The sequence below is a fragment of the Hemicordylus capensis genome, chromosome 6 (genome assembly GCF_027244095.1).
Source record: "Hemicordylus capensis ecotype Gifberg chromosome 6, rHemCap1.1.pri, whole genome shotgun sequence".
NCBI lineage: Eukaryota > Metazoa > Chordata > Lepidosauria > Squamata > Cordylidae > Hemicordylus > Hemicordylus capensis.
In genome coordinates, this window is record NC_069662.1 from 85,349,722 (window position 1) to 85,366,061 (window position 16,340).

At 46.0% G+C, this 16,340-nt stretch overlaps 1 protein-coding gene across 7 annotated transcripts in view; it reads right to left on the minus strand.

Annotated features, from left to right (window-relative positions):
* The window catches only part of HECW1 (HECT, C2 and WW domain containing E3 ubiquitin protein ligase 1), a 332,618-nt gene that overhangs the window by 294,431 nt on the left and 21,847 nt on the right, over positions 1 to 16,340 (minus strand). The window contains exon 2 of one of the 7 annotated variants that reach the window (XM_053261890.1): positions 11,082 to 11,180. The exons of the other annotated variants lie outside the window; for them this stretch is intronic. The gene's annotated coding sequence lies outside the window, so the exon portion shown is untranslated. The remainder of the gene's footprint in view (positions 1 to 11,081; positions 11,181 to 16,340) is intronic. 7 annotated transcript variants of the gene reach the window in all.

A 16,340-nucleotide genomic window follows, 5' to 3' on the forward strand; every position in this document is an offset into this window, starting at 1 on the left:
TGCTGGGCCACCATGGGGTGATGAGGATGCACTCCGGTTGGTCCTGTAGGAGCTTAAGTATGATCCTGGGGGTCAAAGGAATGAGGGGGGGAAGGTAGGCTGAAAGTCCTGTCCATGAGATTGTGAAGATGTCTCCTAGGGACTGATGGCCGAGACTTGCTCTGGAGCAGTAAAGGCAGCATTGGGCATTCAGGATGGCGGGGGGAGAAGAAGCCAAGAGATCCATATCCAGGTGGAACCAGGGACGAAAGAGAGCTCTGAGAGTTTGGCAATATAGTTGCCTTTGTGAGAAGTGACTCCCGCCCTGCTGAGGGTAGCCGCCTGAGTGTTGCCGATGCCATGGATATGAATCACCCTGGGTGTGATGGAGTTTTGCCAGAGATCCACAGACAGGTGAAGAAGGTGCGTTGAGGTTGTGCCACCCTACCTGTTGTAGTAGGATTTTGCAGTAGTATTGTCCGTCTGAATGGTGATGGTAGAGCAAGTTAGAAGTGGGAGGAAACCGCGGAGGGCTTCGAAAATTGCCAAGATTCTAAGTAATTGATGTGATGTACGTCTGACGTCGTCCAGAGGCCTTGTAGGTGGAGAACCTCCATGTTCACACATCTCTGACGTGTCTGTAGTCAGAACAAAATAAGGAGATGGAATATGTAACGGGGACCCAAAGTGCAGGTTGCGAGGATCTTGCCACCAGTGGAGAGATAGGTGCACCTGCAGGGGTATGCATAGCCAGTGGCTTTGGGGGTCACGCTGAGGATGGAAATTGTGCAGGAACCAATGCTGGAGTGGCCTGGATCTGAGGCGAGCTTGAGGAAGCACATGTGTGGTGGTGGCCATATAGCCTATGACCTGTTGGATGACAAGAGCTCTGTGGCAGCACTGGGCAGCCACCTTGGCAGCTAGGGAGAGGATAGCCTAGATTCGGCAATCGGCTAGGTAAAGTCTTGCATGAACTGAGTTGAAGAGGAGACCCAGGAACTCTGTGCACTAGGTTGGCGTAAGTCTGGATTTTTTGTAGTTGTTTTGGAAGCCAAGACTGGTTAGGAGGGAGATGGTGGACTGGAGTGCCTGTTCGAGATCGTGAGGTATGTCTGCTACCAAAAGCCAGTCATCTTGATATGGGAAGAGTTGTATGCCCTGTTGTTGTAAAAATGCCACCATGGGGGCCATACACATTGTGAATACCCGTGGTGCAGAGGTGAGGCCAAAGAACAGGGCTCTGAAATGGTAGGCGGAGCCCTGCGCTGTGAAATGTAGGTATCACAAGTAGGTATCACAAATGCTGAGGACGGATGTTGAGATGGTAGTACACGTCCTTACGGTCCAAGGAGACGAACCATGCGGCCCTGTTTAGGAAGGCGAGGATGGTGGGTATGGTGACCATCCGAAAACGTTTGTAGGTGATGCTGCAGTTGAGTTCCTGAAGGTCCAAGATGGGGCAAAGGCCCGCATCCATCTTCAGAACTGTGAAGTAGGTGGAAGGGAAAGCCTGGGAATTTTGGTTGAGAACTGGTTCTATTGCTTGTTTGTTGAGGAGTGTAGCAATTTCCAATAGCAGAGTAGGTGTAGGCATGGTAGGGATGGAAAGGTTGAACAGGAGTATGTAAGAAAACTCTAGAGCGTAGCCGATATGGATGATCGTGAGGACCGAAGAGTCCGATGTGATGTTCTCCCAAGCTGGTAGAAAGGGGAAGAACCGGGTTCCAAGTTGCACTGGAACAAGGAGTTGCTGTTTCTTTGGGAAGGCTGGTGCCAGCCTGGACTTTGGAGTGGCCTGGCATTGAGTAGAGAAGAAGGATCGCCTTCTGTAGGACTGGTATCTCGAGGGAAAAAAGAAGTGATCCCCTTGATGGTATGAAGGAGAGGGTCACTGTGGTGGAGTGTGGTTCCATCTGCTGGACCTATAAGGTCTCTGGTAGCCTGGGACTGGTGGCTCATAGAGTAAGCGGTATTACGGAGGTGCTGCACTTTCTGAAGGGTCTCGTCAGTTTTCTCACCAAAAAGGGCATCTCCCTCAAAGAGCAGGTCCTCAATGCAGGGTTGGGCATCGTATGCCAGGCCTGAGGAATGTAGTCAGGCCTGTCTGTGAAGGGCCACAGAGGTGGACATGACTTTGGCTGCACATTCAGTGGAGTGTCTTACTGCATGCAGTTCTTGTTTGGCCAGTTAAGCAGCTTCCTTCAAGAATACTTTGGCAGGATCTTTCTTATCAGGAGGGAGATGATACAGGAAGGGCGCCAAGCACTCTCAGAGGAAGTGATTATATCGGGCATTATAGGCTTGGTAATTGGCAATACGGAGATTCAGTGCAGAAATGGAGTATAGATGTCTGCCAAATGTGTCTAGTTTCCTCCCTTCCTTGTCTGGGGCATGTGTGTGTGGGCTGGGTGAGACCTGTTCTTAGATAATGATGACTCTACAACCACTGAATTGGGCTTGAGAAGAAAAAAGCCCCTGTCTGTTCTTTCTCTGTATTCATTTATTCATTCAATTTCTATACCACCCTTCCAAAAATGGCTCAGGGTGGTTTACACAGAGAAACAAACAAATAATTATGGACTAATAGAAGCTTTCAAGGCCTTTAGTGGGCTGAGGGAGAGAAGATGGCTTAAGCCATCACAATTTTATGATGTCAAACAGGGCTGCATTTAAGGGAAGCAAAACTGGGGCATGGGTATCCACCTCAATGAGGACGAATAAAGGATCTGGGTCAGCCTTACTTTATTGGGAAAGCTGGACCCCGAAAGATGAAGCCATGTGGGAGATGTAGTCCTCATATTGCCTGTAGTCCTATGAAGGGGAACCAGGCTTCTGGTGAGAAAGGGGGTCCAGAGGGGTAGAACCCAGCGATGCCAAGTCTGATGTAGGAGAGCGGGGATCGGGGTCCTCGTACTCCATCTCAGGGTCAGAGGGTTCCGCTGCAGCTTTTTGGAGGAGGTCTAAGGTCTCAGTGGTGTGTTCCTCTCTTTCTAGAGACGGAGCCTGCTGCTTGGGTGGAGCCAGGAAAGTAGCTCTTGGTGGTGGTAAAGGAGGCTTTGGGGCCTTGGTTTTCTGTCTAAGAGTAGGTTGTTTGGAATAGAGAGAAGGTGGCATACCTCTGTCAAGACATTTGGGTGGCCCAGCAGATTATTGAGGCGAACAGCGAGAGCAGTCTCTAGAGGCAGTCCCATAGTCCCACTGGTCTAACTGGGATTGGCGTTGGAAGTAGCTCCTAGGGGGAGGCCGCCAGTTGGTGTCATAGAGATCCCATTGCCTCTGGCAGTACGAGGGTTCTGGTTGGTAAGAGCAATAGGCAGGCCTCTTGTCCCAGTTACAATAATATTGCTCAATATAAGATGGTTGACTACGGCCAGTGGAGTGGAAGCTGGAGGGACCCACTCGGTGTCGGAGTTCTGTTGGAATGTGGGTAGAGGGCCTCAAATTCCTAGAAATTGGCCTCTTGGAGTCTGAGCCCTGGCTTGTAATGATGTCCCTCCTGGTCATCTTTGATGTCAACCAGGTCTTTGGGATTGTAGTGCACGTCCTCCGCTTCTGAATGTATATAATAAGGATCCGCAGTATTGAGGCCTTCCTCGGACTCGAGGCCCTCCTCGGTCTTGAGGACTTCTTCAGGATCAAGGCAGCTTTCACCCTCGGGATCGAGGTCATCAATATAGAGCTGTTCGGGGTCAAGTGTTAGATTCGACTGTATCAATCTCGGTTCCGACTGCAAGGCCACCTTGCGTTTCTTTTTAGGCTTAGCTGAAGTCTCCTGGATCGAAAGCTTCCACTTAAGGGGCTGAGCCTCTTCTAAGGGTTGCTGAGGCTTTTTCTTTTTCTTCTTTTTTAATACAGAAGAGGATCTCGTGGAGCGCAAAGGTCCAGGAGTGGACAAAGCGGAGCCAGTAGCAGAGGTAGTCAACGCCATTGGGATCGAAGCAGCCATTGGCTCTGAGGCTTGCCGGGGAGTGGGAGCAGTCGTGTCCCCAATATGGATGGCAGAGGAGGGCTGTAAGCTTGTCTGGCGGGCAGATGATCTGCATAACAGAAATTTTAGAAGGGGCTGCTGCCACTTGAGAGCACTTGAGCGCCTATTCCCAGAGCCAAGATCAAAGGCGGGAGGCATGATTTTTCCTAGCCTGCTTAGTAAATTTTGCATAGTGAGAACAAGCATCGAACTTGTGGGCCTCGCTGAGGCAAACTAGGCAGCGGCTGTGTCTGTCCATGGAGGGAAGTTTAGCCCTGTATCAGACACAAAACTTAAAAGTGACCTTACTGGCCATAAGAGAGCCAGAAGGCTTAGACTTGGTGCCCTAAAGGTTGGGGGTGGGGCGGGACACACAGAGAAGTAACTAAAAGCACCAAAAAGAAAGACAGATAAAACTGAACTAAAACTAACTAAGCTGAACTAACTAAGCTGAACTAACTAAGCTGAACTAACTAAGCTGAACTAACTAAGCTGAACTAACTAAGCTGAACTAAGTTGAAGCAGCAAGGTAGATGATTAGAGCGCAAGTGGAGGAAGACTCGGTGAGAATCTGATCGGGCACAACACAGAGCATATTTGAAAAACTATGCTCTGGCAGTACGGGCAGCAAAGAAGCAGTTCTTTTCTGCCCGGATTGCTTCCGCAAATTCATGTCCAGCTGAGTTGGCTAGGGTTGTGAGGGGGCTAGTATGTACCTCCTCCCCCTTGAATTTAAACTTATAATCATCGGTCACTCACTGTGACGTCTTTAATGACTTTTTTGCGGATAAAATCTCTCAGATTCGGGCCAAGCTGGATTCCACAGTTACTGCAGAGTCTACTGTGGAGGTGTCCAGCAACTCCTCTTATGGCATTAGATTGGATCATTTTCAGTTTGTGACTCCTGAGGAAGTGGACAAACTGCTTTGGACTGTGCATTCTACAACCTGTTCTCTTGACCCCTGCCCAACTTGGCTTATCGCATCTGATAATCATATTATCAGAGAGGGTCTAGTTAATATTATAAATGCTTCTCTGAGGGAGGGCAGGATAGCTCTTTGTCTTAATGAGGCTATTATTAGACCACTTTTGAAGAAAGCTACACTGAATCCCTCAGAGTTAGCTAATTACAGACCTGTTTCTAATCTTCCATGGTTGAGCAAGGTGGTTGAGTGGGTGGTGGCCTCTCAGCTGCAGGCATTTTTGGATGATGCAGATTATCTAGACCAGGCATCCCCAAACTGCAGCCCTCCAGATGTTGCTGAACTACAACTCCCAGCATCCCTAGACACATTTTTTTGTGGCTGGGTATGCTGGAAGTTGTAGTTCAGCAACATCTGGAGGGCCGCAGTTTGAGGATGCCTGATCTAGACTCATTTCAAACTGGCTTTTGTGTGGGCTATGGAGTCTAGACTGCCTTGGTCGGCACGATGGATGATCTCCAGCTGGCTATTGACAGAGGGAGTATGACTCTGTTGATATTATTATTATTATTATTTTGATTTCTATACCGCCCTTCCAAAAATGGCTCAGGCTGTGTATTTCTCTTACACAGAGAAATAACAAATAAATAAGATGGCTCCCTGTCCCCAAAGGGCTCACATTCTAAAATGAAACATAAGAGAGACACCAGCAACAGTCACTGGAAGTACTGTGCTGGGGTGGACAGGGCCAGTTACTCTCCCCCTGCTAAATAAAGAGAATCACCACGGTAAAAGGTGCCTCTTTGCCCAGTTAGCAGGGGCTAATGTTAATGTTAAGGACAAGATGAAAGAAGCCATGAAATACATTGGTCACTGAAAGAATTAGTATCTGCTCTGCAAAAAAGTCTGCTCTCTCCTCCCTCATGTGTTATTCATTATCTGTTTGCCGCTTTCAGTTCTCAGCTTCTGTATTTAAGTGCCTTCAGCTGGCACGCTAAATGGAGCACCGAGGATGGTGTATTACACCAAAACGTTTGCTTGGTTTTGTTTTAGCTTACGTGTTTTGTGGAAAAATCTGTAAGTTTTTAAAATATCTTTTACACATTAAAGAGGTCATTTGAAGGTTGCCTTTGGAGCAGTGCAATAAGTATTTCATCACTGGTATAGGGGGGCATAGGAAGCTGCCATAAACTGAGTCAGACCATTGGTCCAACTAGCTCAGTATTGTCTTCACAGACTGGCAGCAGCTTCTCCAAGCTTACAGGCAGGAGTCTCTCTCAGCCCTATCTTGGGGAAGCCAAGGAGGGAAGGAGGGAACTTGGAACACAGTGCTCACACTTCTATATTGTCTTATTCAATATCTTCTTATTTAATATTTCTTAGTCATCAATTATTAAGGTGGCCCCAGGACAGCTGTGGGTGGTGAATATGGCCCTCCAGCTCATTTGATACTCTTGCGTTAGAGGATTATATCTTGCTATCAATAATGTGTAATGCTGAACAGAAACCAATTGTATTTGTCAGCAATTTATAGGTGGGAAAATAAGAGAAAAATTAGAAAAGCAAGATGCACTGAGCATCACTTGTATAATTTTTAGCCTATCATGGCTTCTATGAGCAGAGGTACAACTGGAAGATTAAAAAAAAAGAATCACTATAAAGCTAGGCAATGAAATAATGGTGGACTGGCTACCCAGGGTAAGTGGTGTTCTTAAAAACAGTAGATAAGAGAGAAACCTTAAAAGCAGCACAGAACACAAAATCCAAACAGGAGGATTCTTTGTCTTTGTTCAGACACAATCAGATCTCAGACACAATCAGTTTCTGATATCAGTAGGAAAGTGGCATTGTTTTTATCAATTCGGTATGTTCAGGGATTTGAACAAAATCTTGTTTTTCCAACCAAAGAAATATTCCAGATGAGAACATTAAGAGACAAAAATCTGATTTTGAAAGGTAAAAAAATAATTATCACATTTTTATATGTTTATGTAAAACTATGCTTTTTAAAATGCAAGGGGGACACTTGAAATCTGCTGGGGAACAAGTAGAAGAATCCAGTCATTTAGAATCATTCCTACAGCTCATGCAATACTGCAGAGCTCTGAGTGTGTGTGTGTGTGTGTGTGTGTGTGTGAAGAAAACAAAACTTGAAAAATTAATACATAGCTTTAAAATTTTTATGCTTTTGTGACATTGTTGTGCACTAAGCACATACAGTCATTTAAATTCTGCCTTCTATAATCACTCCAATATCTTTTCAAAGTGCATATTGCCACCTGTTGCTGAGAATGTTTCCTTAACTACACATAAGAATGAATGAATCTGTGAAAAATGTGCATCACTTATAGTTTCAATTGATTCAGCAATGTCAGTAGTTGCTCATAATAAAAATGATTAGCAGACCAAGGTAAGAAAAATCCTTTGAATATTAAAAAAAATCAGTTCAAAGATAAAAGGAAAAAGAGATTGTTTAAATGGCTTTTCTAAAGCAAGTGCTATCGTCCTTCTTATTATTGTAATGAATTCTGGCTTGTACTTCCCAGGGAAATGAGAAGTCCAAATAGTACATTTCTTTCTTGATTAAGTTCATTTTGAAGACTCTCTTGTAGACAACCTGCCTTTTCTGCATCACGTCAGTACAGCCAGATTTTTAACACACAATAATGTCATATAAAATATTTTCTTTTAAAAAATTTAACACATTTTATACCGCCCCATTTGCAAGTCCCCACAATCTAAAAAACACAACAATTAAAACAATCTTCTTTATATATATTTCGCTAAGGCATACCCATGGCTAATCCCACGCGTGGCAGCTCTCACGAAAGTAAGCAAACGAGCTGCTGGGAGTGGGAGAGGAAAGCAGCAGAAGTAGTGCTGGCTGGTAGGGATATGCACGGAATCAGGCGGGGCTGGCTCAAAGGGGTGGGGTTGGGGGTAGGACATTAAGGGCGAGGGAAGGTGCATTTACCCCTCCCCCCACTTTTCCACGACCAGTGCTGGTGTCCTGTAAAATCTTTCAGGGCAGAAGTGTACCTCCCTGCCACTCCTTCCCCTCTTGGGCCAGAAGTACCGGGCGCACGTGTGCACGTTGGGCATGTGTGCGCAAGCCCATCTGATGTGTGCGAGTGCGCACACAATGTGCGCATGTATGCACCCGGCATGTGCACGTGCACCTGGTACTTCCAGCCGAAGAGGGGAAGGGGCAGCAGGGAGGTACACTGCTGCCCCAAAAGATTTTTCAGGACTCCAGCACCAGCAGGGGGGAAGTGTGTGGGGGGAGGGTTAAGTGCACCCTCCCCCGTCCTTAAAGTGTTCGAACCTGTTCGGAGGCCCGTAAAAGGGCCTCCGAACAAGTTCGTGCACATTCCTACTGGCCGGACAGAGGCCAGCCCAGGGGAAGAAGGCGGAGGCTAGCCCGGGGGCAGGGGGGAGAAGAAGAAAGCGGCCAGCAGGGTGGGGTGGGCAGAAGAAAGCAAAGACAGATGGGCCTGTGGGTGGCAGGGGGTGAGAACGGGGGAAATCAAGGAGGGGGGCAGAACTACAGGCACAGATGCGCTGCACCCAGCCTAGCTAGTACAAATAATAACTCTTTTAAAACTTTAAAACTATAAACTAAAAGGCTGACTAAACTGGTATGTTTTCAGGTCCTTCTTAAAAACACCCAGAGAAGGGGAGGCTCTAATTTCACTAGGAAGCACGTTCCAAAGTCCAGAGGCAACTCTAGAAAAGGCCTGGTTTCAAGTCAGTTTCGAGTCGCCACAAACAGAGCCAGTTGCAACTGCAACCAGATCTCCCCAGATGATATTAGTAGGCGGTGGTTTTCATGAAAAAGGCAGCGTTCTCTTAAATACCTTGGACCCAAGCCGTGCAGGGCTTCATAGATAATAACCAGCACTTTGTATTTCACCCGGAATCTTATTGGCAGCCAGTATAGTTCTTTTAAAATGGGTGTAATATGATATCTTCGAGTAACCCCAGAGACCAACGTGACTGCTGTATTCTGTACCAGCTGCAGTTTCCGGACTACGAACAAAGGCAGCCCAACATAGAATGCATTGCAGCAGTCAAGTCTGGATGTTACCAGCATATGCACCACTGTTTTAAAGCCATTTCGGAAGGGCAGTATATAAGTCAAATAAATAAATAAATAAATAAATAAATAAATAAATAAATACCTCAACCTGAGAGACCAGGGGGAGGTTTGGGTCCAGAAGTACTCCCAGACTATGCGCCTGCTCCTTCTGGGAGAGTGTAACCCCGTCAACAGGCAGATCTAAGCCACTTCCTAAGTTACGACCTCCTACAAATTTCATACTGTTCTTTTACTTTCTTTTAGCCAGCACATTAAAACATTATATTACATATATTTAATTTCTTGAACTTTCTTATAACTGCAGTCTACACAAAAATGACTTTGCCTGGTCAACAACACATCTCGCCCGGTTGTATACTATAATTTTCATCAGTACAGAAATAGTATATACAGGAATTCCCTGCTGAGCAAGAGGCACCTTTTAAAGTGGTGACTCTTCTATTTAGCAGGGGGAGAGCAAAAGTCAATGAGGCAGGTCTCACGATCCGTGAGACCTGCTTTCACTGAAACTGCGGGGAGAGCGGGCTAAGTCCGCTCTCCCCACAGATGACCGGGCAGGGAGCCCTGGGCAGCTGGATTGGCCACCCACACAATTGCCGGCTCCGCGATGGAGCCGGTAGGGGCTGGGGGGAGTGGGGGCCACACGGCCCCCGGAAGCCCCAGTATGCCCTACGCGAGCGCACAGGGCATACTGGGGAGACCCCCGGAGCCAGGAGGTGGTTTTTCGCCTCCCGGTCAGGGGGCTACTCACGAGCATATAGACCGGGTTTGCGGAGCGCTCGGGCTAAGGGGTGGGCTACTTGAGCGGGTTATGCGCTCAAGAACCATCAGGGCTCGCTTGCGCGCCCGATGGTTCTTACGATGAACAAAGATCAGGCTAGGCTCTCCTAGCCCAATCTTTGTTAATCGTGAGAATAGCCCCCTTATGTACAATAGTCCCTATGTAGCAGTAGTAACCCCAGCACAGAATCCCTCCAGTGGTTGTTGCTGGTGTCAACTTTATATTTCCTTTTAGACTGTGAGTCCTATTAAGACAGGGGACCATCTTATTTATTTTTCTATGCAAAATGCTTTGAGCACTTTGTTGAAAAGTAGCATATGAATGTTCACAGAGGTAGTATACACTAGCAAAATTGTTCAATCCAGGATTGGAGCAAACAAACTTGTAGGAGTCAAATGGGTCATTCTGGAGGATATATGTGATTACTGTCTTCCTTGGAGGCCTCCAGGAGAGCCTTAAAGACCCATCTTTTTAGCCTGGTTTTTAATGATAGTTTTAATCGGAATTTTAATTCATTTTTTATTTTAATTGTTATGTATTTTTGTTCTTAGTTTAAACTGCCCTGAACCACTTTAGGAAGGGCGATATATAAATCTAATGAATAAAAAATAAAATAAAATGATGGGGTATGTTGTATTCCCTAGGAATAGGAACACTGTTGAAAAAATACGTTTGGGCTCCAATGAAAAATTGTTCGAACAGCTATTCAGATTTAACAGTAACACTGTGAATTGACACTAGAGGAGAAATGTAGTTGTAAGATCCAAGCTACAGAAGAGGCAAGGGAGAAAGCTTTTAATGTAAGAGTAACAGTGTATTTTTGTCAAGACTGGATGGTCAGGAACCCTGCAATTTCCTGTCACTCACCCACCCATCTTTGAGAGCTAGTGTGCCTTGCTACGTCAGAAGATTACTCAATTCTCTGGCACCTGATTTTCAGCCAGCTCTGCTCCCAACTCTATAACTGGACTCCAGCTGGCTATATGTGCTTTCAGAATTCCTTGTTTAGATCAGTGCTATACTCTGCACATTAACAGTTCCCTGACAATGCATCCGTCGTTGCCTTTACTCTAGTTACTAGAGTATTTCCTGGTCTGGGTCTTATCTGACAAAGACTACCAAACATTATAATCAAAGAATGGATTCCAGCTGCCCTCCAAATCCAGCTGTTGGCTTACTTCAAGTTAGGCTCCTCAGACCTAATCCCAAAACAATTTGTCACACCACTAAAGTATGATACCAGTTATTTTCATTTTGACTTCCTTCGCGCTAAATGAGTGTGAACCCTCGGACTGCTACAGAAGCCCCAGCGTAGATGTCTAAAGAACCTACCTTTGAACCTTTAACAGTACTGGTGCAATGGAAAAGTTGCTGCTGCTCCACTTCCTACTTGATAATTTCCAGTAATTTCATCACTGCATTCTCCTTCCCCTTGAAACAAGCAGAAATTTAATTCAGCTCCTCAGCAGTTAAGAAAGGAGGGTGAGTGATGTTATTCAGAAAGTAAGGGGGTGAGAGGTGCAAGGGTAACTGCCTTCTCCAGCTGTATCAGTACTGTTGAAATCTGGCAATGCTAGAAAGCAGACGAAATCCAGAGGTTTTCTTCTTGGTTTGTCAATTCACAATCTGCATTAAACAGCTCAAGAGTCATGATCCAGTTGACTGTGAGTTGAACAGATCAATACTGGGTTATGTTTGTAATAAAATAGTTCTATGGTTACATCCCCACAAGCACAGCTTGAAACTCAATTATCTTCTACCTCACCATTCTATACCTGCTGAAATGTTCCAAGGTAGAATGTCAGGTGGAATAAGCATTCCTAGTCCCCTTAAGCAAAATATTGGGGATTTTTTTTTTTAATGCTATCAAAATATCAAAACCAACCACATAAAACAGAACCAAAACAGATGTCTGCACCAAACAAGTAAACAGTCTAAATTTGGTTTTCACAAAGTCATATTAACTGGAAATTAAGGTCAATTAAACCATTTTTAAATCAAAGGCAAACTTATCTCAAGTCAGAGGCAAACACACACTTGAATTTGATTAATGAACTGAAAATACTTTCATTAACTCAAGTCAGTTCACCTATTTTTTAACATCCTATGCTAAATATACCTTTCACATTCATAAAAGATTTTGAGGCTTTCAGCAATCTTGTTTTATACACATTAATCATATACATATAATTAGATATTGCTCCCTGGCATCCATTTCACATATACACAACAAACCTTGAGTATTTTTAAAAAGCTAACAGCTTCATAAAACTGTGCTGGAAGATACATCATCTTAATACTTCGCACATTCCTCACACCTAAAGCAGAACAGCTGATAGACAAATATCTGCTAAATGTTTATATAACCTAGTCCGAGTGGTTTCCAAACTCTGTTCCTAAGATCACTGAGCTTCCCTGATAATATAAACAAAAATGGCAGACAAGCCTTCCAGAAAAACAGATTGCCCACCATTACTGGCCATTTACAATACACAGCTGTGGAGAGCTGCTAGATGCATTCGAGGTGCCGTCTCAATTTTCAGCGCAACAGTGAGTTCTAACAAACCTAACAGTCCACATGAACTGAGAATGCAGCCTCAAACAGCCTCAAACCAGAATCCTCTAAAATACACAAAGGTTCTATGGCAGACATACGAGTTCCTTTGGCAAATAAATCAACACGGCAAGGGTACCCAAAGTGTAGGAAGTCTGACAACACTGGTCTAACCTATTGCCAAGAAAAGACTCCAGAGAGCTGCTCAGGAACACATAAGCACTACTGGGCATGTGCTGGTATTATCCCCCCACCCGCCACCACCATTCTCTCTCTCCTCCAATTGTAGCTCCCCATGCTGCACTGGGGGATGGCAAATGGAAAAGGGACAGTGGCACAGCCACCACTGGACGTTGGGCGGCGGGGGGAGAACAAATGTTCCTGGGCCACAGTGGTCTGGGGCTGCCACAGCAGCCTTCACCCCACCAGTGCACTCCCTGCTACCAAAACCACTGTTGTGTGTGCTATCCTCTGCCAACCACTCCCCTTCCACCTGCATCAGCACACCAAGGCAGGGGGCATTGATGGTACCATGCACAGAGGCACAGCTTGTCCAGCCAGGAGGCACTTCCTTCGCCAGCCTGGCTGGGGGCTTCTTTCTTCTCGCTCACTCACCAGCTGGATGGGCCATACCTCCATTCCCAAAACACCCTCTATGTCAACACCCTCTGTATCAGCATGTTGTTGATGCAGGAGAAAGGGATATGGCTGGCACAGGGTAGCATGCGTGGCGGCAGCAGCAGGGGCATGGCACCCAACCTCACATCTTCTCCCAGGGCCACCACCAACCTTCTTGCAAAGGGACTGGCCAAATCAGGGAACAAAGGAGAAGCTTCTTACCCAGGGCACTGCCTGGCTTCCCAGCCACAGCCTGTTAGTATCTGCAACGGAAGTGAATAGAATCAACCTATTTCAGCGGCAAAAAATATAACCAGTGGTATTGGAGATTCTTTTCAAGTGGGGACTGCACTCAGTGACACAATTTAGCTGCAAACAAAACCTGCCCCCTTCCAACACAGAGGTCTCCAGGATCAGGTTTTACTCCCCTTAACCTTAACCCAAGTAATCAGTTTACTTTGTTCAACAGAAACCAACAGCTCCCATGGTGCCATTTCTAGACTGTACTCAAGATGAAGACTCACCAGAAATTGGCAGGTCCTGGATACAAGCCTTTCTAGAACCTAGGAATCCAGCCAAGACTCCATCTGGGATAGAATACTGGCAACAGCGTTAGGTGCTGTACACAAAATTATAAAGCAAAAGCCAGAATTAAACAGCAGTGTTAAGAAAAGTGAGCTCACAATATTAAACAAACCATCTTGCATGATAAAATCCTGCAGCAGAACAAGTGATGAAAATGGCACTTTTTTAAAAAAAACCTTCTACAAGTTCTGAATCACTGCTCCTTCTTTTGCTCTTGTACACACTGTCTAACAAAGATGCAATTATTAAAAGAGATTGTTTTAAAACAGAGCCTTTTAACTGCAAAAGCCTGCTTCTTCTTGATATATTCAGAAGCTATCTGCTGATTTAAGTAACAACATACTCTTGCTGCCTGTTATTAATATTGGCCCCACTGAAGAGAGAATTGTCATGCAAGTTCAATTTCTGGTACCAACCAAAAAAATTAAAGTTCTCTCTACTACACTTGTGCTATACCACTTAAGTAGTTTGAAGTGAAAACTTTAACTGTAAAGATATTGGGCCCATTCACAAATTATGTTCAACGTTCGTATGACAAGTGTACAGTGTACACAGGTACAGTGATTAATGTGTTAAGTTGAACACAAGTTCAGAAGTAGTAATAGTAGTAATACATTTGTTATTGTAATGCTTGCTAACTGAGCAAAGATACACCTTTTAATCTGGTGACATCTATGAGCGGGGTATAGGCCAAAAAAGCTTCAGAGGTGGCTGTGCTGGAAGTGGAGTGCACTATAATGCCCCCAGGGGGGAGGTAACTTGTGGGATTCATATGTCAGATACACACTTTAATCCACCTGGCCAGGGTAACCTTGGACACTTTGTTCCCTAGGGAAGCGGGGTGGAAGGAGACGAACAAGGAGTCAGACTTGCAGAACTCTTTAGTGCATTCAATGTAAATGAGGAGTGCACGAAGAACGTCGAGCTTATGCCAAACTCGTTCTTTGTGGTAAGAAGGAGATTGGCAGAAAGAAAGGAGCGCCAAATCTTGGGACTGGTGAAAGGCAGAGTTGACTTTAGGCAGGAAGGTAGGGTCAAGCTTGAGGACCACGGAGTTGGGTTGGAACAGGCACAACTCTTTACAAACAGAAAGAGCACCAAGCTCCAACAACCTACAAGCTGAGTTTATGGCTACGAGGAAGATAACCTTATATGAGAGTATCTTGAGAGAAACTGAAGAGAGAAGTTCAAATGAAGGTTCTGTCAAGGCATTGAGCACTTTGTTGAGATTCCAGGAGAGGAAGTGCTGAAGGGGCAGAGGAGCAAGGTTAGAGGCTCCTCTGAGGAATCTGGAGACATGGGGTGAGGAATGAGTCCGTTAGAGCCTTGCACAGAGATACTAGGACAGAAGCCAAAGCCGAGGCTTGACGTCTCAGGGCACAGGTGGAGGTCAAGACCAAACTGGAGAAAGGTGAAGACTTGAGGAACACCCGCCTGTACTGGGTCTAAGGATCAGGACCGGGCCCAACTAGGAAAAGCTGCCCAGGTAACCTGATACATCCTGGTAGTAGAGGGTCTCCGAGAGGCCAATATAGTGTCCGGTACATTCAAGAAATATCTTTTTGCCACTAGTTTCACACACTCAATCTCCATGGGTAGAGTTGTAGCCACCCTGGGTCTGGATGCAGGAAACTTCCCTGGGACAGGAGATCGTTGTAGAGGGGTAGACACCAACTGGGATCTGTCAAAAGGTTGACCAGATCTGGAAACCATGGGCAGCATGGCCAGTGAGGTGCTATCATGATGACTTCCACCCGCTCTGAGCAGAGCTTTCGGAGGACTTTGGCGATGATTGCTGTGGGAGGGAAAGCGTAAAGGAATACATTCTGCCATGGGGATGTGAACGCGTCCATCGCTGCCGCTAGATGAGAGTGGAACCTGGTAAAGTACCGGGGGAGATGGTGGTTTGTCTCTGACACAAAGAGATCCACCTTGGGGTCTCCAAGAGTCTGAGCGATCTAGTGGAAAACTTCTGGTTGGAGAGTCCACTCGGCTGGGTCTATAGTTTGGTGACTGAGCCAGTCCACTTGTTGTTTTCCCCACTGAGATGTTTGGCCGATATCAAGGTGAGGTGCAGTTCTGCCCACTGAAACAGTAAGTCAGCCTCTGCTATCACGGCTCTGGACTGCATGCCTCCCTGGCCATTGATGTGCACCTTGGTGGACATGTCTGTTTGAAGAAGGATGTGGTATCCTTGGAGTAAATGGTGGAAGTGCGAAAGGGCAAGTCTGGCAGTTCAGAGTTCTAGCCAGTTTATGTTTTTCGTGCCTCTGACAGGGACCAGTTGTCCTGGGCTAGCTGGCCTAGGCAATGAGCTCCTCACCCTGCCAGGCTGGCATCTGAAGTGACAACCGCCCTGAATGGTGTGGACAGAGGCAAGCCTTTCAGGAGAGATGGGGAGACCCACCATTAAAAGGATTGCCTAGCTTTTGGTGGTATAGGAATCAGCATGTGTGTCGTGGCCACAATCCAGTCTTGATATGGACCAAGGGGTGCACTCCAAGCATGCAATCATCTATCCTAACACCTGGGATAGCAGCATGAGGTCCGCTTACGGGCCACAAAGAATAGTACGGCGTTGAAATCTGGCCTTTATTTATTTTTTATTTTTACAGTTTATATCCCGCTCTTCCTCCAAGGAACCCAGAGCGGTGTACTACATACTTGAGTTTCTCCTCACAACAACCCATGAAGTAGGTTAGGCTGAGAGAGAAGTGACTGGCCCAGAGTCACCCAGCTAGTATCTAGCTAATACCTTGTGCCTCCTGTTTGTGGGGAGCGATACAGAGTTCTGTGCCATGCTGAAGAGTGCCCCTAGGTGCTGGAAGGAACAG